A 27,449-nucleotide genomic window follows, 5' to 3' on the forward strand; every position below is an offset into this window, starting at 1 on the left:
TATTCCATTTTAAAGATGATAAAATTAGAGCAAGTCATTCAATGGCATGAAATTATTATATATGAAGGCAAAATATCAGTGTACACAACTACTGAATTATGCAGAAGAGCAGTGACCAGAAAAATAAACTTCCTTTAAGGCAAAAATAAATAAATAAAGGAAGAAAGTGTAAATAAATAAGTTGTTTAGTTGTACATATGTCTCTGAAATGCTTTTGGGCCTTTGAGTCAAATCTAGCAAAAGAACTTAGATCCTTCTAAAAGTGAAGACAACCAAAAGCAAACTATTTTAACTGATTTACTTCTATGTACGATTATGCTAGATCATGTCTCTTCTCAGAATGTCTTTGTTAAAAGATTTCTTGTGTAATTATAAGATTAAAGAGATTGCAGATATTACCCTCAGAGATGGAACTCCTTGCTGTTGCAAGTAGAAATTGCTTTTTTTTTATTTTGGAGTTAATTGAGAGCACAGCTTGATATTGTTTAAATACAGACATTCAATGCATAGAAACATACTAAATAAACTATGCTATATAATGTTTGAATTAAGATAAATTGGGGGAATGAAACTGTAGATTGTAAATATTGTAAAGTATTCCAAAACTTCTAAATCTATATTGTTTATAATATATTGCTGATTACATAATTATATTAAAAGTAAATATTATTCTTCCAAACAAATAAATATAGCATCAGCACACAATGTCTAAAGGTCACTAAGAATGCAACAATTTTTCTGAGTAATAAATACTAAAGAAATGTTCATGTCCACTTAGACAATATATAACTTTAGGCCAACAAAAGTTATTTTCTATTCTGGAAAGTCATTTTATTTTTTTCTATTTTACCTGTGATATACTTGTAGTTTTGTGAAATTATGAATATTACTTAATTGTTGATGATCAGTGGGTGGCTGAATCAGTAATCAAATTGTTTTATTTTACTTGCAATATTATTTCACTGCTTGAAATTCATCCAGACACCATTTTTGAACTGTTATTCTCCTAGGAGGCAGAAGAGCCATGAATCTCATTTTTTGTATAAATAGAGCAAATCAGGATACTTCAGTAATACTGATTTTCATGGCAATTTGAAAGTCCATTCACATCATGAAAAGGCATCTCTACCCAAAGCACTGGTGATGCGTGCTATTTAGCAAATGTTTACCCATCCTCTGAATTACACTGCTCAGTGACATTTTCATTGTGATCTTCTGGTGCTTCCAAAGTACAAATACAGAAGTTCTGCCAACAAGGAACTCTAAATTCATCAATGTAATATAAGGCAAATTTTCTTATTAACTGATTACAAATTTTTTCACTTTGTATAATGTGCATTTATCTTTTTTCCATATATTTTTATTGTAATTAATAGAATGGTTACAATATATTCACCAGACAGAGGATGCATTACTTCACACACATTGATACCCTTTCTCATGTCTTGGTCTCCATTTCCCTCTCCTTTACCCCTGCCCCACATCTTGTTTTCCCCATTCCCTATCTGATTTCAAATAACCAAATTCATATATATCCAGTATATCACATAACAAAGTGAAATACTGTAACAATATGAGATAGCTAAGGGACAGGAAAAGAGATGAGAGATAACAGTACATTAAGGACAACAATCACTCGTTATATGGCTTTTGTTTCTATATCCTGGGGGTCCTTTTATTTAGTGTCAAATCATATGGCCTTATGTATTTAGGTCTTAATAATGCATTTCTCTTTTATATATGTAATGATCATGAGCAAGGTGTGATCACTCTCTGGTTCACAGGCAGCTGCCACTGGTTGTGATAGCCACTGCAAGGTCTTTCTCAGATCATGCATCCTATTTAACTAGTGATGGCAAATCACTTAATCCAGCTTTAAACTTAGGTCACAGTCCAAGTAGACATTCCATTTTTCCTCATAAAAAATCAGAATAATCCCCCAATTTCATCATTATTCATAAGTCTATATGTGGTTTAATGAGGATCTGAAGTCAGCCTGCTGCATGAGGCCTGTAGTTAGCACTGTGTAATTCCCTTCATTTCCATGTTCAATGACTTGTAGTTATCTTAAGTAAGCTATGAGGGAAGTAGTTACAGCTTAGAGTTAGTAATGTCCTTCACCTCATGAGTTTCCTTCTCCCACCCATCCTGCTTCTACTAGGGACAATTGTTGACCATTTTACGGTTACAATTTTGTACTTCTTTATTTCAAATAAAACATTTAAAAATATATAGATAGTAAATGACTATGAGTAAGAAAATATCCATTTTTATACAGAACTCAACAATCACAAGAATTTTGGAAACCCAAGCCAAAGATATTATGATGAGAATCTAGTAGGTCAAAGATACAAGGCATAAAAGTAGACAGAAACTGAGAAGTGTCACTTGCATCTTTAAAGCTGAGAATCATAAATCTGAAAGAAAACATAGATATGGAAATGAATCCCAGCCAGGAAGAAAGAACTTAAAGATTTGGCATCTTACACAGCATTTTTAAGACTGATACTAAGGGCACTCAATTGGAACTGCACTGTTGGATAATTAGGAAATGAAATAACCCAGTATTTCATAAAAATAAATTAGAATATGTGCAGGGTATATATAAAAATTTTCTAAACAGAAGGAAAATGAAACACTAGAAAAACTGAGTTAATAATACAAATTTAATGTAATAGGTTATTTCTCTTCTCTGTTGCTGCCCTTTGGTTAATCTCATATTGGTACTGTATCCGACTTTGTTACCTGGTATATTGTATATAAATTTATTTGATTATTTGAAATAGGAAAGGGAAGTGGGGAAAACAAGATTATTGGAAGGGGGTGGAGGTGTGAAATGGGGACAAAAACATGAGAAGGGTTATCAATGTGTGAAAAGTAATGCACCTACTATCTGGTGAATGTACCTATAACCCCTCTATATATTACAATAAAAAAAGAAAAGATATTGAAAGCTATTCAATATCATTGGTCTGGAGAGACAGGATACTGGGAACAGCTCCTCCGAACTCCAATTCATTCATCCTCATTTTCTTTTAATAAAACCTAGGGAAGCTTTACTTTTTTAACCCATTTATCCATTGTATGTTTTCTGGGGCTGCTTCCATAACTTTGCTTATAGGCAGCAATGAGCATGGAAGCTCAAGCTTCTTCATCATATCCTGATTTGTAAAGCTTTGAGTAGATGTCCAAGAGTGGTATAGCTAGATCATAGAGTAGTAGTTCTAGGATTACTATTTCTTTTTTTTTTTGCCAGTCCTGGGCTTCAGCTCAGGGTCTGACCACTGTCCCTGGAGTTTTTCAAGGCTAGAGCTCTACCACTTGAGCCACAGCACCACTTCCAGTTTTTTTCTACATATGTGGTACAAATTGAACCCAGGTGTTTGTGTATACAAGGCAAGCACTCTATCACTAGGCCAAACTCCCAGCCCAAGGATTACATTTTTGAAGAATTTTGAAACCATACTCCAAAGTGGTTGTACTCATTTAAATTCTCACTAATAGCCTTATAGGGTTTTTTTTTTCACTCCTGTTCCTGCCAGCATTTGTTATTGTTTTAATATTGAGGGGAGGAGACCAAATGAGAGGAGATGAGACTAGATCAGAAAAGATCATATCGGACCAGACTGAAGTTGACTGGACCAGGCAAGACCAGATGAGACTGGACAGGTCAGAACAGAACAGACCAGACTGGACCAGATTAGTCCAGATGAGACCAGACCAGAGAAGACCATGCCAGACCAGACCAGACCAGACCCTGTTCAAACCGTATCAAACCAGGTCAAACAAATTAAAACCATAGGAAACCAGGTCAAACCAGTTCAAGCCAGATCAAACAGGTTCCAACAGGACCAAAGTTGATCAGATCAGATCAAAATGGGTGAAAGTGCTTCAAACCAGCTCAGACCTGTTTAGACCTGATCAAACTAGTTAAGTCTGGATTAAACAGGATTCATAATGAATGTGTTTTTGTCCATTTTTTCTTCCCTGCTTTATAGGCTGTTTACGTCATTTCTGTGTTGTTGTCCCCCCCCCCCTTGGGCCTCAGGCTTGAACTTGAACTAAGGGCTTGAGCACTACAATAGATTCACTTCTGTATTTTTAAATTTTAGTTGTTAATTATAGTCTTACAGACTTTCCTGTCCAGACTAGCTCTGAAACCTTAGTTTCCCAAGTAGCTATGATACAGGCTCCCAACTGTTCCATGTTTTGATTTCATTGACTGTTTATGGCTTACCTAAGCTATTTTAGTTACTTGGCATATGTGTAGTTTCTTTACTGTAGTTGATAGTATCATTTATAGCAATAAAACTTTAAAAAAAGATCTTCTGATTAAATTTTTTATGGTAAATAGTATTTTCTCCAATATATCATAAAAATATACATTGTCATTTTTGTTGTTGTTGCTGGTTCTGGGTTTGAACTCAGGGCCTTGGCACTGTCCTTGGCTTTCTCAAGGTTAGCATTATACCACTTGAGCCAGAGCACTACTTCTGGCCTTTTCTTTGTATGTGGTATCGAGGAATCAGATCCAGGGCTTCAGGCATGCTAGGCTAGCACTCCACATTAAGCCATCCTCCTGGTCGACTTTATCATTTACTTATGGAAGTGAGTAGTATGGGGGTTTGAATTCAGTTCACTGTGCTTGTTAGGTACACTTTACACATAAACTCTACCTCTTTTTGTTCAGGTTATTTTGGTGATTCTATCTCTCCTCCTCTCCCCCTTCACTCTATTTTTCCTGCAACAAAACCAGGCAGATTTGTTTTAGATGCTGCTGTAGAAATTGGGGAACTGTACTCCCCAGCCTACTTCTCTCTTTTTCTTTTTTGTTTGCTAGAGATCATCCTCGGATCCTTGTGCATTCTAGGAAAGCAATAGAGTGATCTGTACACTTACAGATATTGAGCCAAAATTTTAACTTTTTTACAAATTAAGGCTTGACTAATTTTTTTTTAATGTCAGGATAATATATAGAGGGGTTACATTCATCAGGTAATGGGTAAATTACTTCTTGAATCTTGATGAATGTGCTCGATCGCCTTTGACTCTAATTTTATCTTCATTTTAAGACTTAATAAAGTCTAGATTTAAGGATTAATTTTCCATGTTTAAAAGTAGATTATCTAGTGGCTACATTTATATTCAAAGTTTTCTTTTATTTGGTTTTCATTCTAATCAAAAAACTAGAACACACTGACTTTCAAAATCCTGAGTCCTTAACATATCCACCTAACATAAATGATGTAATAAATATAATCTCAGGTAATAAATATGTAATCTTTAGGAACATGTCAATGAATGAACTTCCATACAAACCTAATTGATCCTCTGAACCAATATGGCTTCCAAGAGTCAAAAGTAGTCAGTGGTCAAGAATGTGAGAATTATCCCAATTGCAACTGTTTATCCCGAGAGTAGTCAGCCAAATGTCCAAAAAAGAAATTAGTAGTTTGGATACTATTCAGATATTCACTGGCCTCTAGAGTTCCAAACTAATAAGTAAAATATAAAAACAAGTCATCCTAGGCAACAGTTCAAATCTGAAAAATAGGAAAACACGCCAAGGCAGAAGTCCAATACTATAAATGGATGCAGTGATGGGAGGGGCAAATCAGGAAGTGATACAGCTGGGCATGGTACAAGTTTTTGTTTATCCATCTGGTTAATCAAATCATGGTTCTCATTAAGAGCAAAAGATATGCCAAGGGTTGGCTTGTATTTTCTATCTGATATGAGTCACCTTGACCCTTTCTCCACTTTTAGATATAAAGATGGCGAGAGTTGACTTATGCATAGTGCCTGGTAGGATTGCAGTTGAAAACAAGAGCATAATTGACACAACAATGGAAATTTACAAAAGATGTGTCTGAAGATATTTTTAAAAAAATTATTGTGGAGATGATGCAGAGAGTGCTTACAGTTACATTTGTCAGACAGGTGCATTACTTATCACACATTGACCCCTTCTTGTGTTTTTGTCCCTATTTCCCGCCTCCCACCCCCTCCCAATCATCTTGTTTTACCCCTTCCCTTTCCTACTTCAAATAAACAAATACATATATGTATATATGTATATATATATATACAATATATATATACCAGTTAGCAAAGTCAGATACAGTAACAATATGAGATTAATCAAAGAGCAATAAAGGAGAAGAGAAGTAAATCAAAGATATGAAACACAGAAGGCAGCCATTGCAGGGTATATTAAACTTAATATCATCAGATATTTTATTATAGAGAAAAAGAGGACATGCAATTTATTTAAGAAAATAGTGTATTACAGAAAAGAACTTTGTACAGTGTTGACAATGATGAGAGAAAGTAAGGAAGAATTCAGTAGTATAAAATGGAGCAAAGGGTATAGTTGAGCATTAATTGTGAGAATGCTGAAAAAATAGTAACTCCAGAAAATAAAGAATAGAAAATGTCTTTACATTGAACTAAAGGCAGGGTGTCCCATATTGTACAGTGGCAAAACACTTTTCTAGCATATACAATCCCCTGGATTTGATCCCAAGGACCATAAATAGAGGAAAGAGGAAGGAAAGGAATAAGACAGAGTGAGGCAGAGGAAGAAGGAGGTAAAAGTATATGAGTTAGACAAAACCAAACAAATAAAAACCTCAAAAAGCAATTATAAATATAGAATACAAGTTAGATGAAAACAAAAATGAGGACCAATTTTCATTCTGTTAACAAAATAATTGATATGTGTATTTAAAAAAATTCTCACTGCACTCGTTTAATTTTTCTTGAGTTCTATCAAATTCTGCAGTCTATGTAGGATATCTGCTTTAAAAATGTGTCGTTCCTTCTTCCAGGAAGCATGATCTGATTTTTCCGTGTATACTGTGACAAAATATAGGAACATACCTATGTAATCCTCACATACATGTTAGATAGCCCTTATATATAAGTAATATGAGTCAAATTCTGAGTAAATAATTGTTATAATCTGTTGCTTAGGAAAAATGAAAAGAAAAATATCCATACATATTCAATACAGACGTAAAATTTTTTTCAGAGTTTCAATCTGAAGTTTAGTTGAATTCCATGGATCTAAAAACCTGAGACGCACAGGAAAAAAAAAATAGTGTTCATTCATTTATTTCCCATCTCACAGTTTGGAAGCATGAGAAGACTGATGTTCAGACTACTTTTGTACAAGTATCTAAATTTGAAATGGAAACTATACTTTCAAAAAATACATTTACATGTAATTTTTTTGTGCTGTCTCATCTCTACCATTGTACATTTTATCTCAACTATGTAGCATACTTACAGAAATAAACTTCATGTAATCATCTGTAAAATTCCTCCTTATTTGTGACTATCAGTAGTAAAGCCTTGCTTCAAGTCATCTGCTTGAAGCACTTGAATTTATATATGTGTGTAAATATGCATACACACATACATACAAGTGATTTTCCCCAAGTACTTAAAATAAAACAAAAATTACCAAAATAAAACCTCTCAATAGATACTAATTGCATAAAATTCTAAAGAGAATTGTTATAGTTCCAAGAAATAATATTCACACTTGCCAGCTGTGAAGATGTTATTTTGGATAAACAACATCAGTCTCATTTTTAGGCTGTCATATTACAGCTGCTGAGTAAAGAATTTTAGGTTTATTTAATTTTCTTCAAAGAAGGTCATAGGCATGGGATGAATAACGAATGAAGACTTTTTTGCATTTTGCTATTACTTCAAATACAGAAACTATGTAACTAGTGATTTTTTTTAACTTGATATCAATTTCAAAAGTGATGGAATACATTCTGAATTCAATAAACAACAGAAATGACCTTAAGCGTATGAAATCACTTCAAAGATTTACAACTGGATGTTTTAAATAGAAGAGAGAAGAACAAATATTTCACCTTATGTATTTCATGTGTACTATTTTAAAAATCGGAAATATTATCCAAATGTTTTAATTATGAAATTTTGTAAGGATAAATAACCCTATTCACTCCTATAACCCACATCTTTATGAAAACATAGACTGCTGTCATGATTTTTTATTAAGTCTTTTATTTGTTTCACATTCATATTCCCCTCTCAGCAAAGAGGCAGTTACTATCCTGACTCATTTTCCAGTTCTACAGTGAGAATAAATAAAATACTAGATGATATATGTCTTTCTTTTTATTTCATTTAGTGTCTTTAGACACTGGTATTTGAACTGATTATTTGTATTATCAAAATAATAACCATTTTCTGATGAATTATTATATTTTCATTTTACAAAACCCATCTTAAGCTGTTGGAATATTCAAAGAAACATCTGTCTTGCTTTCATTCCAGTTGATTTCAAGCATTGTTATTTCATTACCTTCCTTTCTGTAACCACACATATGCATCTGCCTTTTGTAAATCTGGGACAGCTGGTTGAAAGTCTATACTTCATGACTTTGGTCTCAAATGAGAAATATTTCTGGGTTGGCAGAAACAAATCTTCATGTAGATATTCAAAAATGTCATCTATAACATCATAAAGAAGGCTGAAGATGACAGGACATGGTTTGTCATTGGATGTTGTTCCAAGAGAGTGAAGCTAATAATATATAGGATAGGCATTTCATCCTGCAGCTGTCTCAAATCAGCAAGGAAATAGTCTGGACAGAAAAATCTGTAAAGCAGTTGGCAAGCTTATAGCTAAAGATTAAAATGGGTCACCAATGACTTTCTGGACTCAAAGTTTCCACAGAGAATGTTGTCACAGATGCTTAGCACCAACACCACATTAGCTTAAAGCTGGAGTATGTTGAGTAGCAGTGAGTTAGTTTTAACCCAGTTTATTGTTTCTTTAAAAGTAATACCCTTAATTATACAGGAATGACAAAATATCTAATTCTGTGTATATAAATATCCTGACAAGTATACTCATATTGCTATCAGAGGTAATTTTCAGTAAATCAGTAACTTTTGACAAATTAATGGTAACTAGTTTATGCCTCATCATTTATCCCTGTGTGGTTCAAAAGTATATTTACCCTCCATGTACTTGATTGGTTTTCCAATTACCCTTCTGTTACTGATTTCTGTTTTTCATTGGTTGGGGTATGAGAGGAGACACAATATAGTTAGTTCAATTTTCAATGTGTTATGCACTGTAGCTGGGAATGTGGTTTATGATGGTTAGTTTGGTGTAAGCTTGAGAAGAGTGTGTATTTCACTGATTTAGGGAATAGCAAGTGCATCCAATGGAGTGACTGAGTTGTTGAGTTCAACTATGTTGTTACTGATTCTCTTCATTTTTGATCAGTTTTTCTCAGTTTTTGCCTCCTGTATTTTATGCAGTACAATCAGGTGCACACATAGAACAGTTGATAACTTCTCCTATAATGGCCTCCCTTATGTTTTCTTTATCTGGATACCGTTTTTGTTTTGAAGACTACTTGATCTGAAATCAATATGGTAAAATTTGTAGCTATATCATGGGTGACACCTTTATTTTTGATTAATCAGTTTATTTGTATTTTCTTTGTTTTTTTTGTGGAAATATGCAGTTACTTTATAACAATTATTCTGACAGTTACTTTTATTTAGTGTCTTTAGAAATGGGTGTTTGAAATGATTACTTGTAAGGCTGAATTATTATCTGAATATTTTTACTCTTCTCTATGCCCTGTTCTTACTCTTTGTTACTATCATTGTCTTTGACTTTAGAAATGTCATTGAATGCATGGGCTGTTATTTAGGAAAGCATATTTATGTGGACATGGGTGAAAGATATAGGCACAAACATGATTGAACATGCATGCATTCACATATGCTATATATACACTATGACATACAGTAAAATGATTACAAATTAAGTTTATTAATATATTTTTAAAGTTTTGAAATTAACTTTACTTATTATTTCTTTTATTATCTTTCCTTTACATAATCATGGTTTCTGACCTGTATTAATCTTTCATAATAAAGAACTTCTTTTACTATTTGTTGGAACACATATCTGGCAATATGTGTTCACAATTGTTTATCTAAGATAAGTTTTTATTTTTCCTTCAGTTTTGAAGGTAGTTTCACAGGATACAGAATGTTTGGATGGTGTTTTTATTCTTGTAACAATTTAAATTGAATTTTTCTCCACTGTATTTTTCCTTGGACAGTTCTAACAGGAGTCTTGAAAGAACTCTTTTTAAAATTTTTTCTGATATACTCATTGAACTTTTTTTCTTTTGTCTTATTCAAAACTATACCTTTAATTTTCACTTTTTAGCTTAACAATCATGTTGGGTTTTTGGTGCTTATGTGCCTTGAATTTTACTCAGGTTCTTGGATATGTGTTGTGGTGGGAAAATGGTAACCATTCACACTAAATATCATTTCAAATATTTTCTATCTTTTTAATTATTCTTTTTATTGTTATCTTTAAGTAGTTATACAGAGTTGCTATTTAACAAGGCAGTTTATGAATATACTATATTTTGATAATGTTACCCTTTCAATAGTTGTATTTCCTTTTTATATATTTTTCAATTTTGATTTTAATTGTTTCATGATTTTGGTATCCAAAAGATCTTCAGTTTCCTTTTCTCTTTGCTTTGGAGCTTCAGTGTTATTTTTTAAAGTATCATCACTATTGTGATGATATTGCAGAATAGAGTTTAGTCCTGTGTAGAAATATGTCTGTGAACTCATTGGCCATTTTAAAAAATACAGTTCTAAATTTTTTGTCTGGTATTTCTGCTTTGTAAATATCAACTGCCTCCTCCACATACAGTTACAGATGGCAAAAACCAGCATTGTTATACTGTAAACTATGGGCTTAGAAATTGTTAAAGAAATAATGATCAAATATTAATACAAAGAAAGAGGTGTAGTAAATGGCCAAAGAAGGAATAAGATAGGGAGCAAAGGTAATAGTGCAAATTATAGGGGATGGAGTTATGACAAATAACTGTGAGAACACAGTATAAATATTAGAGAGGAAAATTAAATAATTAATTAATTAATTAATCTCAGTACTTCCCCATTGAATAGAGATAATAGTGTCTAGGTTCCTTGGGAAAGTAGTTCTTTAATTACAATCTGTCCCCCAATTCTCAGCAAGCACCAGCATTTTCAGTGGGGAATGGTAAATTGCATAACTTAGCAACAACGCTAGCAGACAGTGAAGGTACACTGACTCAGAAGTAACCTTTTGTATGGCTCTAACAACGGTTGGGGAAGGGTATTAAAGAGCTACAAATGCACGGAACCAGCTTGGAAAAAATGGAGAGAGACCGCTGGGCAATTAGGATTTTCTATACAAAAATAGGAAGTTTCTACTGCAGAGTCGATCTCAGTTTGGCCTGTGGAGTTGGCAAGTCCCAACAGATTTCTTTGGAGGGTCAAGATGCCCACAGTTCAATTTCAGCCTTGCCAAATTTACAAGCCATTTTGAAATACTCTGTGTTGGTATTCCAGATGCAAAGATGGCGCCTCATAGCAGCTAGACGACCCCATCCAAGAATTCGAGACAGTTGCCTCTGCACAATATAGTTCTGAGCAGGTGTCACTAATTTTCAGTTCACTGGATTGCTCTAGGTGGGAAATTCCGGGACCAGCCCAACTGGACTCTGACTGTCAGCTTCACCCAGGTTCATTCGCAGTGGCTCCAGATATGGAGTGGATCAGAGTTACATTATGGATGTTTTCATACAGCTAGGTTCAAGGTTCAAGTAAGGAAATCATTCAACCTATGACCCAATTGTGGACTCTTTCCCAAGGAAGTATTGCATGGCTTTCTTCGTAGATTTAAAGCATGATAACACTGGCTTTCCCTATTCTTAATCTACCTTACTAGGTCTTTTGCTGCCTTACAAATTTATGGGCCTTTCCTTGTAGCCAGGTTATTAGAATTCTGTTGTGATTAGAGGAGACAGCCTGTGCTTGTATCTCATTTCGCATCTTGATCCAACTCTCCTTTAACTTAATCCCATTTCTAACGGCAACTTTTAAATATTGTTTTCCCTAACTTTTGATGCATTTCTTGCATGCTACTTCTACGTCTTAAAATGTATTTATTTCTCAGATTATTGCAAAGAAGATATTATAAATGAGTGGAATGAATGAATAGAATGAATCCAACCATATATACATAACGTTTTATTACGTACATTAATATGTATTTATGATATACAAACCCACAGCCTAATTTTGATTATGTTCTAAAATCTAAATGTCAGTGATTGTATATAGAAATTCCCTTCTTGGGACCGGGAGTTTGGCCTAGTGGTAGAGTGCTTGCCTAGCATGCATGAAGACCAGGGTTTGATTCCTCGGTACCCCACATACATAGCAAAAAGCCGGAAGTGGTGCTGAGGCTCAAGTGGTAGAGTGCTAGCCTTGAGAAAGTCCAAGGACAGTGCTCAGGCCCTGAGCTCAAGCCAAGGACTGGCAAAAAAAAAAAAGAAAAGAAAAAAGAAAAAAGAAATTCCCTTCTTGATATGACGCTAAGGACCTCCAGGATATAGAAACAAAAGCCAAATAATGAGTGATTGTTGTCCTTGATGTACTATGTTATCTCTCATTTCTTTTACTATTATCTCATATTGATACAATATTTCTTTCACCTTGTTATCTGATATATTTTATATATGCTTAATTGGTTGTTTGAAATAGGAGAGGGAAGGGGGAAATCAAATTGTGAGGGGGAGGGGGGAGGGAAATGGGAAACAGGACATGAGAAAGGGTATTAATATTTGTGAAGTAATGTACCTTCTGTCTGATGAATATAATGTAACCCTTCTATTAATTACAATAAAAATTATACGAAAAAAAAGAAATTCCGTTCTGGAATACTTGTTTGTTAAACACGTCATTTGAAATATGATTTCAGAATCAATGTTTATTAATAAATTCTTTATTTAAAAAATCCAAGAAAAACATTTTATTGAACATTGGTTCCAAATATTTTAAGATGTACTACATTCTTATATTAAATTATCATTTTTTCAAAAACACAAAGAAAAGAATTGCTGTCTCAGGCTTAAATAAAATACATAGATTAGACTGGTAAACATTGGGTAAACTTCTTGTTACCTATCAGTCTACCGGCCCAGTGGTAGAGTGCCTGCCAAGCATGCCTGAGGCTAAGCTCTGGGCCTTGATCTATCATTTTAATAAGTATTATTTAAAATACTGAGATAGAAAGAAACTATCCTACCACCATCATCTACTGAGCTTATTTTTTTGACAGCATAAATATTTTTGAACACAGATGTGGGGAAGGTATTCCCTATACCCTGGATGTAGAAAGATGAATCTGGGAGTTTAGAAACATTGTATAGACATAAGAATCATATTGTCTGAAGGTGAAACAAGCATCTCTAAAAATGTACGGAAATATATATAGTGAAAATATAATAATTTATGGTTTGTAACAGATTATTTTTATCAAGTGAATTCTCTGTGCTTTAAAGCTGATGAGACAAATTCATCTGGCAGAACATAGGCATTTCCGGAAGAATTAATTTTTATTTAACTCTTCATTGTGTTTTGTTTTCTCACTGTATAAGTATTTCTGGTAATTGAGTAAAGTTTTGAAAGTTAAAAAATGGATTTTGTTATGGTAGAATTTGAAAGCATGAAATAATTTAGTTAAAGGAGACAGATTCATGTTTTCAAAAATTTGTAAACAACGGGTTCCTCAATGCCCTGTTTTAACTCCTTTTCTAATGATTGTCCTTTTACTACAGAATTTAAAATCAACTTCAAAGTCAACCTGCTTCGGAAGTCTCACAGCGTCTACTGTTACAACGTGCTCTAATGTTGGTTTCAAAGCCAATAGTACAGTGTTTCAGGGCTTTGATTTCCTTTCCACACTTGACTACTTTGACACTGGCCTATATGAATTCTTCATGACTACCACAAATGTCATTAAAATGTCATCTTTGAAACTGGAATATTTATTTGAGGCTCCAAAGAATAAAACAGAATACCTACATACATAATTTCAGCATGAATATTAAAATTTGCTTAAATTTTCTATATACTTAGTTATTTATGTCCAAACAAGATTTCCAATTCAAAAGTACATTTTTATGAAGGCAAAAATCAAAAGTATAACTTACATCATAATCTTATGATGTTTTTTTCATGAAAAAATAGAACAAAATCACAATTCTAAATAGTTTTGGTTTACAAAATTCTTTTTTTTTTTTTTTTTTGCCAGTCCTGGGCTTGAGTTCAGGGCCTGAGCCCTGTCCTTGGACTTTCTCAAGGCTAGCACTCTACCACTTGAGCCTCAGCACCATTTCCAGCTTTTGTCTATGTATGTGGTACCAAGGAATCGAACCCGGGTCTTCGTGCATGCTAGGCAAGCACTTTAACCGCTAGGCCAAACTCCCGGCCCCTACAAAATTCTTAGTGATAGAATGATGTTCTTGGAATAGGGGCAAGTATTATACTAGTTTTAATAATGTTAAGTGAACATATTCTATTCTAATGATGTACTCTACTACCATAGTTTTTGCAAACTAAATCCTTGTAATCATTCCTAAAGCAGAAGTATCTTAATGTAGAAAATTTAGAAGACTACACACTTAAGTATTATATTTTCTAATTTATTAGAACTAATATACAACATCCTCTTATTATTTTGCTAAAATAAAATATTTGTAGAGAAGACAAATCTCATGTTTATGGTAACATAGTGTTTAGAGTAGAAATTGTATTTCAAAATATTTAATACTAGTGATTGAAACTATATGTCTCACATAAATGTGAAAAAGTAGGCTATTTCATTGAATTAAACAATAGAATCAATAGGTAATTAATGAGAACCAAATATATTTAAAAATCTGTTATGTCCCCCAAGAAAGGTTAGAATAGATGTACAGTGCTATCCACAATGATGGATACAATTTGTTAACATTATAAATCATTCACCAAAGCTTATTTTCCAAATATACTAGCTATTTCCAAATATACTAGCTGAAATATGATAGATTCAGAGAGCTTAAATTGTGTAATTGTTTAGAAAGGTTAACCCACAATCCAACAAGATAAATACCAAAAACAGGTACTCAAAAGGGCAAAAAGGTCAAAGATTGAGGAATTGAAAAAGAGAGGAAATGAGGAAAATGCAGTCATAAAATTCAATGTATATCCTACAAATATTAGAAAACCAAAGAATGAGGGACATAATAAAAAAGGTGACACTGTTAAGGCGTGTTATATTCATTTTGTGCTCTTTTTAATAGCAACTCTTCTGTACAACTTCTTAAAGATAATAAAAATACATTTTAATAATCTGCCTCAGATACTGAAGTGTATATTATAAGTTAATATATAAATTCACCAAAGCTGGAAATATAATACAGGATTGTTTGGTACAATGTGAACAGCTAAGTTTAGCTGAAGTTGCATAAACTACAAAGGAGTATACTTGATTTACTTTCTTTGAACAATCCAAATATAAATATTGTATACTTTTAGATAAGCATTCCTAGGTAAATAGTTATCAGTTAAAATGTCAGAGCAAGAACTTCTAAACATTTAGTCTTCTTTCAAACAGTAGACAAAATGGGAAAATCAGTTTGAATACATTTCTTGTAATTTTTACCCAGTTCTTGTAGCAACCATCTTTTATATTCTTTTTCTAAATGAAATGTCATTGACTATAGAACATTGAATATTGTATTGAGAATTTCCCTTAACAGTACCTCTCACATTCCCCACTTTTCTGACATCCTTGAAACAGCCAGTTTGAAATACTTGAAGTGATCAGATAGAAAAGGGAGTTCCTGTAAAGCTGCACTGTTAATAGAGTAACATTATTTCTTTACCTGAGGTTTTCCTAGAAAAATACATTCAAACCAAAATTGCTCAAATTAATGATACTATTCCACAGAGAAGCATTTGTGAAATGTTTTAACATCACAACTTTCTTGGGCAAGCAAAGAAATGGAAAGACTTGGAAAAAATCCTTGTAAGTGAATAAGAAACATAAGCTCCATGGTTTCCCTCATTTGTAACAATTAGTGTGAGTTAGGATTCTCCTAACAGAAGATCATAATAACTCAAAAGCTATGTACATATAGGATGAGGCTAAGCAAAATGCACTCCAGGACTGAAATAAGTGGTTTATTTTTCTGATTGTTGTTTGTAATGTACTATGTGAATTCATTTCTTTTCAATTCCTTTTAAGGATTATCTCATATTGTTATAGTATTTGAAGATGGTACCTGATATATTGTATATACGTTTATTTGCATATTTGAAAATGGGAAGATAACCAGGTGCAGTGGCTCATGCCTGTAATCCTAGCTAATCAAGAGGCTGAGATCTTAGTATCACAGTTCAAAGCCAGCCCGGGCACTGAAATCCATGAGACTTTTCTCCAATTAGCCACTAGAGAACCGGAAGTGGTGCTGTGACTCAGAGGGTAGGGCAGTAGCCTTGAGGTGAAGAGCTCAGGGACAACACCCAGGGACAGAGTCCAGAGTCCAATCCGCATAATCAACAACAAAAAAAGACAGGAAGAGAGAGAGAGAGAGAGAGAGAGAGAGAGAGAGAGAGAGAGAGAGAGAGAGAGAGAGAGAGAGAGAGAGAGAGGAGGGACGGACAGACAGAGAGAGACAGAGACACAGAGAGTCAGAGAGAGACAGAAAGAGACAGAGAAACAGAGAGAGACAGAGACACAGAGAGACAGAGAGACAGAGAGAGAGAGACAGACAGAGAGACCGACAGAGAGACAGAGACACAGAGAGTCAGAGAGAGACAGAGAGAGAGAGACAGAGAGACAGAGAGAGAGACAGAAAACAGAAGGGAAGGGAAAAACAAGATGAGTGGGAGAGGGTGAAGAGAGGGAAAGTGAGAGAAAAATATGGGAAAGGGTAACAATGTTCAAGAAATAAGGCACCTACCTCCTGATGAACGTAGCTGTAACCCCTCTGTACATCCCCCCAACAATAAAATTAAAAGTGCTGCAAAGCAAAGTAAATTAATTAAAAACAAGTAATTATGATCCATAAAGCAGTACAAAATACTTAATATTAACTACATGAAATATCAGTGAGGATGTCCAACAGATTTGTTTGAAAAATCCTTTTTTTTTTTTTTCCACCTGGGCCCAGGGGCTCACGCCTTTAATCCTAGCTATTCAGGAGGCTGAGATCTGAGGATCAAGTTTCAAAGCCAGCCTGGCCATGAAAGGACCTGAGACTCTTATTTCCAATTAACCTCTAGAAAATGGGAAGTGGGGCTTGGCTCAGGGGTAGGGAGGTAGCCTTGAGGTGACTGTTCTCAGGGACAGTGCCCAGGCCAAGTTCAAGCCCCATCCCCCCTCCGCCCCCAAAAAAAGAAGAAACATAAAAGAAGAAACAAAAAGAAAAGGAAAAAAAGAAAAAGAAAAGAAATGAAAAGTAAGAAAAAGAAGCAGAAAGAAATATAAAAATCCATGTTTTCAGCACCTAATTTAACTCTGTTCAAGTATGAAAGAAGACAATTTCTGAAATGATTTTAAAAGGAAGAACAAAAGACCTGTAACGAGTAAAAGAAAGGAACTATTAAAGTGATTGCAAAAGAAATTCTGAAGTGGAGAAGAGTGAAAACTGAATTGAAAATTTTTATACAGAAGCTCATCAATAGATTAGAGTATGCAGAAAGAATCAGAGGACCTGAAAACAGGTCAAATGATTTTATCCAATTTCATGAAAAGAAAACATAGGAAGACAAAAAAAAAATAGAACAATCTTTGAATACTTACAGTTCCATATTGCCAAGTAGAATTTTTAATTTAAAAAAAATGTAAATTTATCAAATAGAGGCATCAGTGACCATTATGTTCTACATTGCATAAAACTGGAAGATTTGAATTCTAAATCATAATGAGGAATGGTTCTATTAAAGTTTCTATAATATCATCTTCATTTTAGCTAAGGAAGTTTTCATGTCTTATCTTTTGTCAACATCAAATCTATCACCTGCTCCATTGTCTCTAGATTCAAAGTTCAGAAGGCTGAAGAAAAGACTTGTAAGAAATCAGTGGTATAAATTTAGCTGCTATTAATTCAAGTAATTTGGGAAGATTGACAGAGCACCTTCAGTGATGTGACAATATATATATGCATTCCATGCAGATCAGATAATAATTTGTAGATTTAGAGACTCTTTATTACATGTTTATGCTTCACATGAAAGCATTTCAGCATATTGAAAGATAATTATATTTCTCAAAGTCCTCACAAGGCAGTGAAGTGTGTGTGTAAACAGCTGCTCTAAAATCTGTAAGCTTTGATTATTAAGACATTGTAATGAATTTTCTTCTTAAAAAGTAAAATGCCAGGTCTGAGTTTTAGAGAAATATATTTCACAGAGCAGTTAATAAGTTCTCAAATATGCTTTAACATAGTTTCTCAGAGCACATATTTTTTAGACTATAACTTAATACCATACTATATGATGCTTTTTTAAAAAATGAATTATATTGTTGGAGTGATGTATAGAGGGATTACATTAATTCTCCAACACTGATATTCCTTCAATGAGAAAAAATATGATGCTATCATAATGAGTCAGTATTTCAAATTGTCAACATGGCCTTATTTATATTTTGTTCTCAAATTTCATTCACTATTATATTCCTTTATGTTGAATTTTAGCTTTTCATTTTTATTCAAATGATATATCTATATCTATATCCTGAGATCAAAAGGTAAAAAAATGAGTTATAATTGTTTCTAGGCAATGGGAATTTGAAAATAGGATAGATGTTCTATTTTTTTATTCAGGAGTGAATTAGAATGAAAGTGTACTCAGTCTATGTCCATGTATTCCTGTGTGTGTACACACTCATGTATAATATATACATACATCACACACAAGAATACATGTTTTTATTTTATTTTGTTTAATTGAGACAATATGTTGATATCTAATTTAAGCTGGCATTTAACTCTTAACCTTCCTGATTTAAACTTTCAATTGGAAGACACAAAAACATTAATCACCTTAAGCAGAAATAGACACATGCACAAACATATGTACATATGCATAATTTATCCTGTTTTTTTAATTGTATTTTATTGTTAAAATAAGGTATAGAGGGGTACAGTTACATGCGTTAGGTGGTGGGTACATTTTTTTTTTGAATTTGATACCCCTTCTCATGTTTTTGTCCCCCTTGCCCTCTCCGCTGCCCCCTCCAAGTCATCTTGTTTCCCCCTTCCTTTTTTTATTTTTATTTTTTAATTTTTATGTAGTTGGAGTAATGTATAGAGGGGTTACAGTTACATTTGCCAGGTAGTAGGTGCATTACTTCTCACACATATCTACCCCTTCTCATGTTTTAAATACTTATATTATATGTGTATATACATTTATATGTATTTTTTATATTACATAAATATGCATTTATGTATTTGTGTAAATATATGCTTATTTCCTCAAAATATTTTGTAGCTTAGTTGCTTGCTTCCTGTGATTCACTTTACTACCTGTAATAAATACTGAGTCTCCATTGTTCAGTAGTATTCATTCTTCAAATTACTAACATCATATATTTATTAATTTGTAAAAAACAAACAAGAGCTATAAAATTATAGAAATAATAAAAATTAGAGTCAAATGACTCAATGTAAGTTTATCTATTGAGGATGAGTAGCCTCTTTCTGGGCTTGTGTTGGGTTTAGGAGTAGTAATTTTCACATATTCAATAATAAGAATACAACATCTCTCAGATGCATTCACATATCCAACATAACACCCAGGCCTTTGTTAATTTATTTTCTATTAAAAAAGCAGAGCATTAAAGAGATTTGTGACATTTTCAAATATATTATATGAATGTAACTTGCATATTAACAGAAATCTTTTACCATTTGCTTTGGGCTTTTTTCTCAAGACTAGCACTCTTCCACTTGAGCCACAGCACCACTTCCAGCTTTTTTTTTTCTATGTATATGGTACCAGGGAATTGAACCAAGGTTTTGGCGCATGCTAGGCAAGCACTCTAACACTAGGCCAAACTCCCAGCCCGTGCTAGTCCATTTTGTATTTTGCTACTGAACCTTCACAATGATGCCTGATATTAAAATGAAACATATTTCACGTTCAGTACTATCTCAAAAAGTTTTAAATCATTTTAAAGACTATTCAGATTCAAATACAGTAATAAAGCATTTTCTAGACTTTCTAGGTATTATAGCTCATTTGAAGTTATCTCTACTACTATTGTCTTATGTACCATTTTCCCAGAAGAAATATGTACTTCTATTCATATAAGTGTATGTATTATAGGATGATAGCAATTAAAGTCATCTTACAATAAATGTACACGCTATCAGAAAACTCTGAAACTAACATCATGAAATACAAACAAGAGAGGTCTATGGACTAAGATATAAGAAAGACAAGAGTCTATTCTTTTTCTTTCTCAGTTAACTTGGACTCACTGAACACAAAACCGCTACCAACCTTTCTTGTCATATTGTTTAGCATATATTTATGCGTTGAAAAGGGAGGAGGACTGGGAGACTAAGAGTTATTAGTTTAGTAATAAAGTTATTAAATAATTTTATTTAAAAGTTATTAAATAAAATAGTTATTTTTATTGCTAGGGTTTCACTTAAAATTTCATACAAAAGGAAAACATGTCATTGTAAAATATAATATGAAACATAATATAGTAGAAAAATACTGATCAATTTACCTATTGATATAGGTGACAAATATTTTAATATCACACATTATGACATTAATGTCACCAAATGTTACAATGGCAACAATAGGAATTTTCTCTAGAATAGAATATGAAAAAGGCTGCAAATAAACTAATGAACCAACAAAATATTGTTCAATAAAAATGCTAAATAAAAAGCTATAAATTTCTCCTTGATAGAAAAGTTTATTCTGTCATATTCAATCACATTTATCTGGACATACATTTTTCAGAGTTTGAATCTGGGAAATTCGATTCAAACTACTATTGAATCTCAGATTCATGATCTTATTTTTATCTTAATTTTTACTATTTTGGGAGGATGTTGGGGTTTGAACTCAGGGCTCTATCATTGAGCCATCCCCACCAATTCCTTCTGGGCCTTCAGTTATTTTCTCAGCTAAGTGTCTCATATTTTTATTTGAAGTTAGCTTCAGTCCTTGATCTTTTATCATCCAATATTATAGCCTCTGTCATACTGAGAACTATAAGAATTCATCACCTTTTATGACTTATTTGTTGGAATGGGACATCATGAATATTTTGTCCAGATTGGTGGCAAACTATGTTTCCAATCTCTGCTCTCCAATTAGCTGAGAAAATACTTATGAGCTACTTCTGTGGGGTTGGGTTTTCAGTGTTAAGATTTTAACTTAAACATGATGTTTACCTCCATGTATTCAAACATTCTATAGAACTGTACAATAATAAAGTTAATTGCATGGAGAAATTGCACATTAAGTTGCACTGAAAGTTAAAATTGAACAGATTTTATTTCTAGTAGTCTTGTATCAGAAAGTAAACTCATTTCATGTATTCTTATTTGTTTATTTTGACATATATGGTCTTTTCTTCTTAGAAGCTAAGCACTTAGAAAACATAGAGGATTTTTTCGAAAGTCCTGGGCTTGGCAATTAATTAGTTAATTTAATTTATTGTTATTATAAATGTGATATGCAGAGGGATTACAATTACATGAGTCAGATGAGTACATTTTATTTTGTAGTTTCGTCTATTGTCTCACTTGTTCCAAATGAACTCAACTCCCCCCTTTCTCCTTTTATTTTGAACCCCTCTTCCCATCCTCCTGTTTGATGTACCCAATTCCTGGTATTGATATTGTTGTGGCATTGTCCTAGTCTTACTAAAAGATTGTTCTATTTGACCTCTCTATGGAATCAATTGTACATTAATTAATTAGTCTGTAAACCACCTGTCTACTATTCAGTGTGTTTATTTATAGATTTACAGGTACAGTCTCATTACTCCAAATGAAAGAAACTATGTAACCTTTGTTTCTCTGTGTCAGGCTTAATACACTTAGAAGTTTCCAATGGATATTCGAAAACTTGAATGTTTATAATTGAAACATTACAAGATTCCTTCTTAGGCAAGACATATGGGAGATTCAATGCAGAGCCTGTCTTTGTAGCATAAAAAAATCATGAAACCTTAATAACACTTCTAGAAAGCTAAATAGATTTCATAAGTGAAATAGTTATGGGGAGGTACACACCTATAATTGTGGCTAATCATGCTATTGAGAGCCAGAAACTCACTGCTCCAAGCTAGCCCTGCCAGAAAAAATCCTCAGGTCTTCACTTCCAAATTGGGCTGCAGATGTAGCTCTACTGGTATAGCCCTAGAAAAATTAAGTGTGAAGCTGTGAGATACATAAAACCAAAACCAACATCTAGAGACTCTTTAATTGTCTGGCCATAGAGAAACCATCTGGACCATTTGAAAATAGAATAGCAAATTAAGTCTTTTCCATTATCCAAAAATGCATACTTCAGTGATATCTCAAGATGTGTATTCAGGGGCCAGGAGTCTGGCCTAGTGGTCAAAGTGCTTGCCTAGCATGTATGAAGACCCGGGTTCGATTCCTTGGTACCACATACATAGAAAAAAGCTGGAAATGGTGCTGAGGCTCAAGTGGTAGAGCTCTAGCCTTGAGAAAGTCCAAGGACAGTGCTCAGGCCCTGAGCTCAAGGCCAGGACTGGCAAAAAAAAAAAAAAAAAGATGTGTATTCAAATAGAGAAGGAATGGAAAATAGAAACAAAGTGAAATGGTTTAGTTGTAAGAGATGGTAAAGAGAATGAATAGGTCTCAGAAACTATGTTATATGAGAAGGAAGATGGCGCCAAGACAATAGGGACGCTGCCTAGCTCTCTCTGACAAAAAGATAGAATGAGGGAGTCCCACGAGCCAACTACCTAAAGAAATCCACAACAACAAACTCAAAAAGCAACGGAGAAGGACTCAAACCGGAAAAGAAATCCAGATAAAGCTCACATCCAACTTTCTCAAAGAATTCGGAATGCGAGGACCCCTCCCCCACCTCTCGCCACCGGATCCAAACCGCAAAAGCCACGGAAAGCCGCAAAAAGCAGCAGCTGGTGCCTGATCAAGCCACGAAAAGCGGCTTGAGCGGGTGCCGGCTCCACGCTGGGAAAGCGGCGGCGGGCGCTGGCTCTAATCCTCGAAAAGCAGCAGCAGTGGAGGGCGCCAGGCTGGGAGCCCAATGGCTGCAGAAACCAGCACAGAACCCGGCCAGGGAACGGCGGAAGCAGGGGAACCCAGACGTGGAACCAGAACAGCAAGCAGCAGAACACAGGCGGCAGCGGAGACCCGAGGGGAGTGAAAGACTCCCCACCACCATGGAGCACCCACAGACGGACGCAGAGGCGTGAGTAATACAGCGTGTCCCCAAACACATTGGGAAAGCAGAGCAGGTGCCAAGCAATAGAACTTAACTCAGACCCCAACACCCCGCCCCAGAAAGACTGGCCAGAGCAGGAGGGCAAGGGATTTAGAATCATATCCCTCCCTTCAACAGCCCCCTCCCTCAGGCCATTGACTGGAGATTGACAGGCGGGCTACCCATAAGACCCAGCACCCCACCAAGGGAGGCGGGGCTGTCCCAACACCCACCCGCCCAACGGGCTCAACCCCCAGCCCTCTGACTAGAGACTGACAAGCGGGCGGACCCTAAGACTCAGCACCCCACCAGGGGAGGCGGAGCTGTCCCAGAACCCACCCGCCCACCAGGCTCCTCTCCCAGGCCACTGGATCTGGAGAGTGGAGGAGAGCGTTGGGACCCTGCCTTACAACAGTGGGTAGGGGGTGCGGGAAAATAGGAGCCAGCATCTGCCCCCCCTCAATTCTTGAGCGGGGCATCCTCCAGCTGGGAATCCTGAGCAAGACACCACCGAGGGGCCCCCCCACAGTCACAGACTCTGATAAAGCAGTGGAAACACAGCAGGGATCTGAAGGGCCCACCAGCAGCCAAGCTCCCCTTCTGAGAACGGAAAAGGCGTGGCTCCGCCCTTGGAGCCCACGTCCCCAGCTGGGCCCCGCCCCTGGAAACAGAGGGGTCTCCTGCAGGTCCTGTTGAGAGCCCCTGAAACTCTTAATCCCCAGACCCTTGGCTTGGGGCCGCCCCTGGAAGCAGCACAGGAAAACTTCTGCCAACCGCGCTCAGACGGAAGCTCGCAGATCCATCCCATGGTCCACTGTGAGGCCACTGGTTGGGCTAAGAGCTAGTCCTGCAGCAACACATAAGTTTTATTCTAATACTTTCCAAACTTTGTACTCAAATACGCTACCTACTTACCCCTTGACCTCTCTCATTCTATTTTTCTATCTCTGGACCTCTGCTCCTCTTTCAACCCTTATACTGCATGGATCTACACTTGATAGCTGTTGAGCAACACTGTATATCTAGGTGTTTAATTATTCTCTAGGCTCAGAGGGACTTAAAGACAATAGAGATTGGATTGAGAGGCTTATTGTTTTGGGTATAAATCGCTTATCAGTGGATTATTAGACCGGTCGGAAACAGCACAAAAACAAAGAGTGATAATACCAATCAAAACTTGTGAACATCGAGAGTCTGCCAGCTACAGAGGTCTAGGTTGGTTATATCTGAAAAACTATCATCGTGTTTAGTATTAATCTTGCTCCCATTTTCAAATGGGCAGAACAAGAAACTCAAGAAAAATGTCAAATCAAGAAACAACATCCCCCACCCCCCTCATCCAATGTAAACAGCCAATGGAACAGTCACTGGCAAACCTAGAGGAGAGTCTTCCAAGTGCTACACAAATGCAATTGATAAACATCATTAATGAAAAATGTGAAAATATAAAGAAAGAGATAAGGGAGGAAGCCATAGCTGAACAAGAGGAAACCATAAACCAGGTGATAAGTGAAAAAGAAGAAGCCATAAAGGAGGCCATAATAAAGGTTGTTCAAAGAAAGATGGATGAATTCATAGAATCCACAAATAAAAAGCTGACCAAACTCCAGCAAATGTTCAAAGAAAATAAAGCTACTGAGCTAACCACTCAAATGGAAATCAAGGAGCTAAAGAAATCCATACATGAACTAAAAGAAGAGATGCAAGGCATCAAAAATGAGCTATAAGAAGCAAGGGAGATGAAAAATAAAGTAGATAGCTTTGATAGCAGGTTAGACAATGCAGAGGAGAGAATTTCTGGGGCTGAAGATAATTTAGTTATTATAGAGAAAGAACAGAAAATGAGTCAATCCAAATCTAGGAAAAATGAGAGAGCGCTTCAGGAGGTCCAAGATACAATTAGGAAGCCTAATTTAAAGCTAATTGGTATTGAGGAGGACGTGGAGAAAGAGGTCAATGGTATTGGAAATATACTTCAGGAAATCATCTCAGAGAATTTCCCAAATATCCAGAAGGGCAGGCCCATCCAGATACAAGAAGCTTTTAGAACCCCAAACAGACCTGACCAGAAAAGAACATCCCACCACCACATCGTAATCCGAACTGGATCAATAGAAACCAAAAAAAGGATCCTAAAGGCAGCCAGGGAAAAGGGTTCAGTAACCTATAAAGGAAAACCAATCAGAATAACCCCAGATTTCTCAGCAGAGACCATGCAAGCAAGAAGTGACTGGAAGCGTATATGTCATGCCCTTAAGTCAAATAAATACCAACCAAGAATACTGTACCCAGCTAAGCTCTCATCCATAACTGAGGGAACAATAAAAACATTCCATTCCAGGGAAAAGCTGCAACAATATGTCACAACAAAACCAACACTACAGAGAATTCTGAAAGATGTTCTATACATAGAAAACCAAAATAAATTCAATATAGGGAAAGAAATGGCACCTAAACAGCATACCATCTAAGGATCACAAGAACTGTCAAGACACAGTCCCAAATAAAAGCTTTTAAAAATGGTAGGACCTAATAAATATCTCTCAATCCTAACTCTCAATATCAATGGACTTAACTCTATCAAGCTAACGGTCCCCATAAACAGGCTGGAGTTGCCATCCTCATATCAGATAAAATAGACTTCAAACTAAAATTAGTAAGAACAGACAAAGAAGGCTACTACATACTACTAACGGGATCTTTCCTCCAGGAAGACATAATGATACTAAATATTTACACACCCAATCCCGGAGCTCCAAACTTCATCAAGTAAATTTACTTACACTGAAACCATACATAGATCGAAATACAGTGATTGTCGGTGACTTTAACACACCGCTCTCACCTATGGACAGATCAACAAGGCAAAAACTCAACAGAGAAACCTTAGAACTGAACAACTATATAGACCAACTAGATCTAACAGACATCTGCAGAATATTCCACCCAGCAACAACACAATATACGTTTTTCTCAGCAGCACATGGAACATTTTCCAAAATAGATCACATCTTAGGCCATAAAACAAACCTGGACAGATTCAGAAACACTGAAATTATTCCATGCACACTGTCAGACCACAAAGGCATCAAACTGGAACTGAACACATATCTCCACCAAAGAAAACCCTGTAACTCATGGAGACTGAACGGCACATTGGTGAATCACCAATGGGTCATCAAAGAGATCAGAACAGAAATTCAACAGTTTATGAAATTTAACAGTAAGGAGCACACAAAATACCAACTCCTTTGGGACACAGCAAAGGCAGTACTCAGAGGAAAATTTATAGCGCTCAGTGCCTACAACAACAAGTTGGAAAACTCACAAACCAACAAGTTAATGTCTCACCTTAAGCTCCTGGAAAAAGAGCAACAAACCAACCCTAATCCCAGTAGAAGAAAGCAAATTATTAAAATCAAAGCAGAATTAAATGATTTGGAATCCAAAAAAACTATAGAAAGAATCAACAAAACAAGGAGTTGGTTCTTTGAAAGAATTAACAAAATTGACAAGCGCTTAGCAAATCTTACCAAAAAAAGAAGAGAGCATATCGAAATAAACAAAATCACAGATGAAAATGGTAATATCATGACAGAAATTACCAAGATCCAGAATATCATGAGGGAATACTTCTCAAACCTTTATGCCAACAAATTTGAGAATCTAGATGAAATGGATGAATTCCTAGCAATATTAACATACCCACACTGAACCAAGTAGAACTAAGCCAACTCAACAGGCCTATTTCAAGCTCTGAAATAGAAATGGCAATTAGAGAACTTCCACCTAACAAAAACCCAGGGCCAGATGGATTCACAGCTGAATTCTATAAGGTCTTCAAAGCAGAGCTCACACTAATACTCCTCAAGCTCTTCAACGAAATTGAAAATGAAGGTTCCTTACCAAACTCATTCTATGAAGCCAGTATAACCCTCATCCCCAAACCAGACAGAGATTCATCAAAGAAAGAGAACTATAAACCTATATCTTTGATGAACATCGATGCAAAACTTCTAAACAAAATACTGGCCAACCGTCTACAACAACTCATCAAAAAAATTATACACTGTGAT

Source organism: Megascapheus bottae, chromosome 11 (genome assembly GCF_031878675.1).
Source record: "Megascapheus bottae isolate mThoBot1 chromosome 11, mThoBot2.hap1, whole genome shotgun sequence".
Lineage (NCBI taxonomy): Eukaryota > Metazoa > Chordata > Mammalia > Rodentia > Geomyidae > Megascapheus > Megascapheus bottae.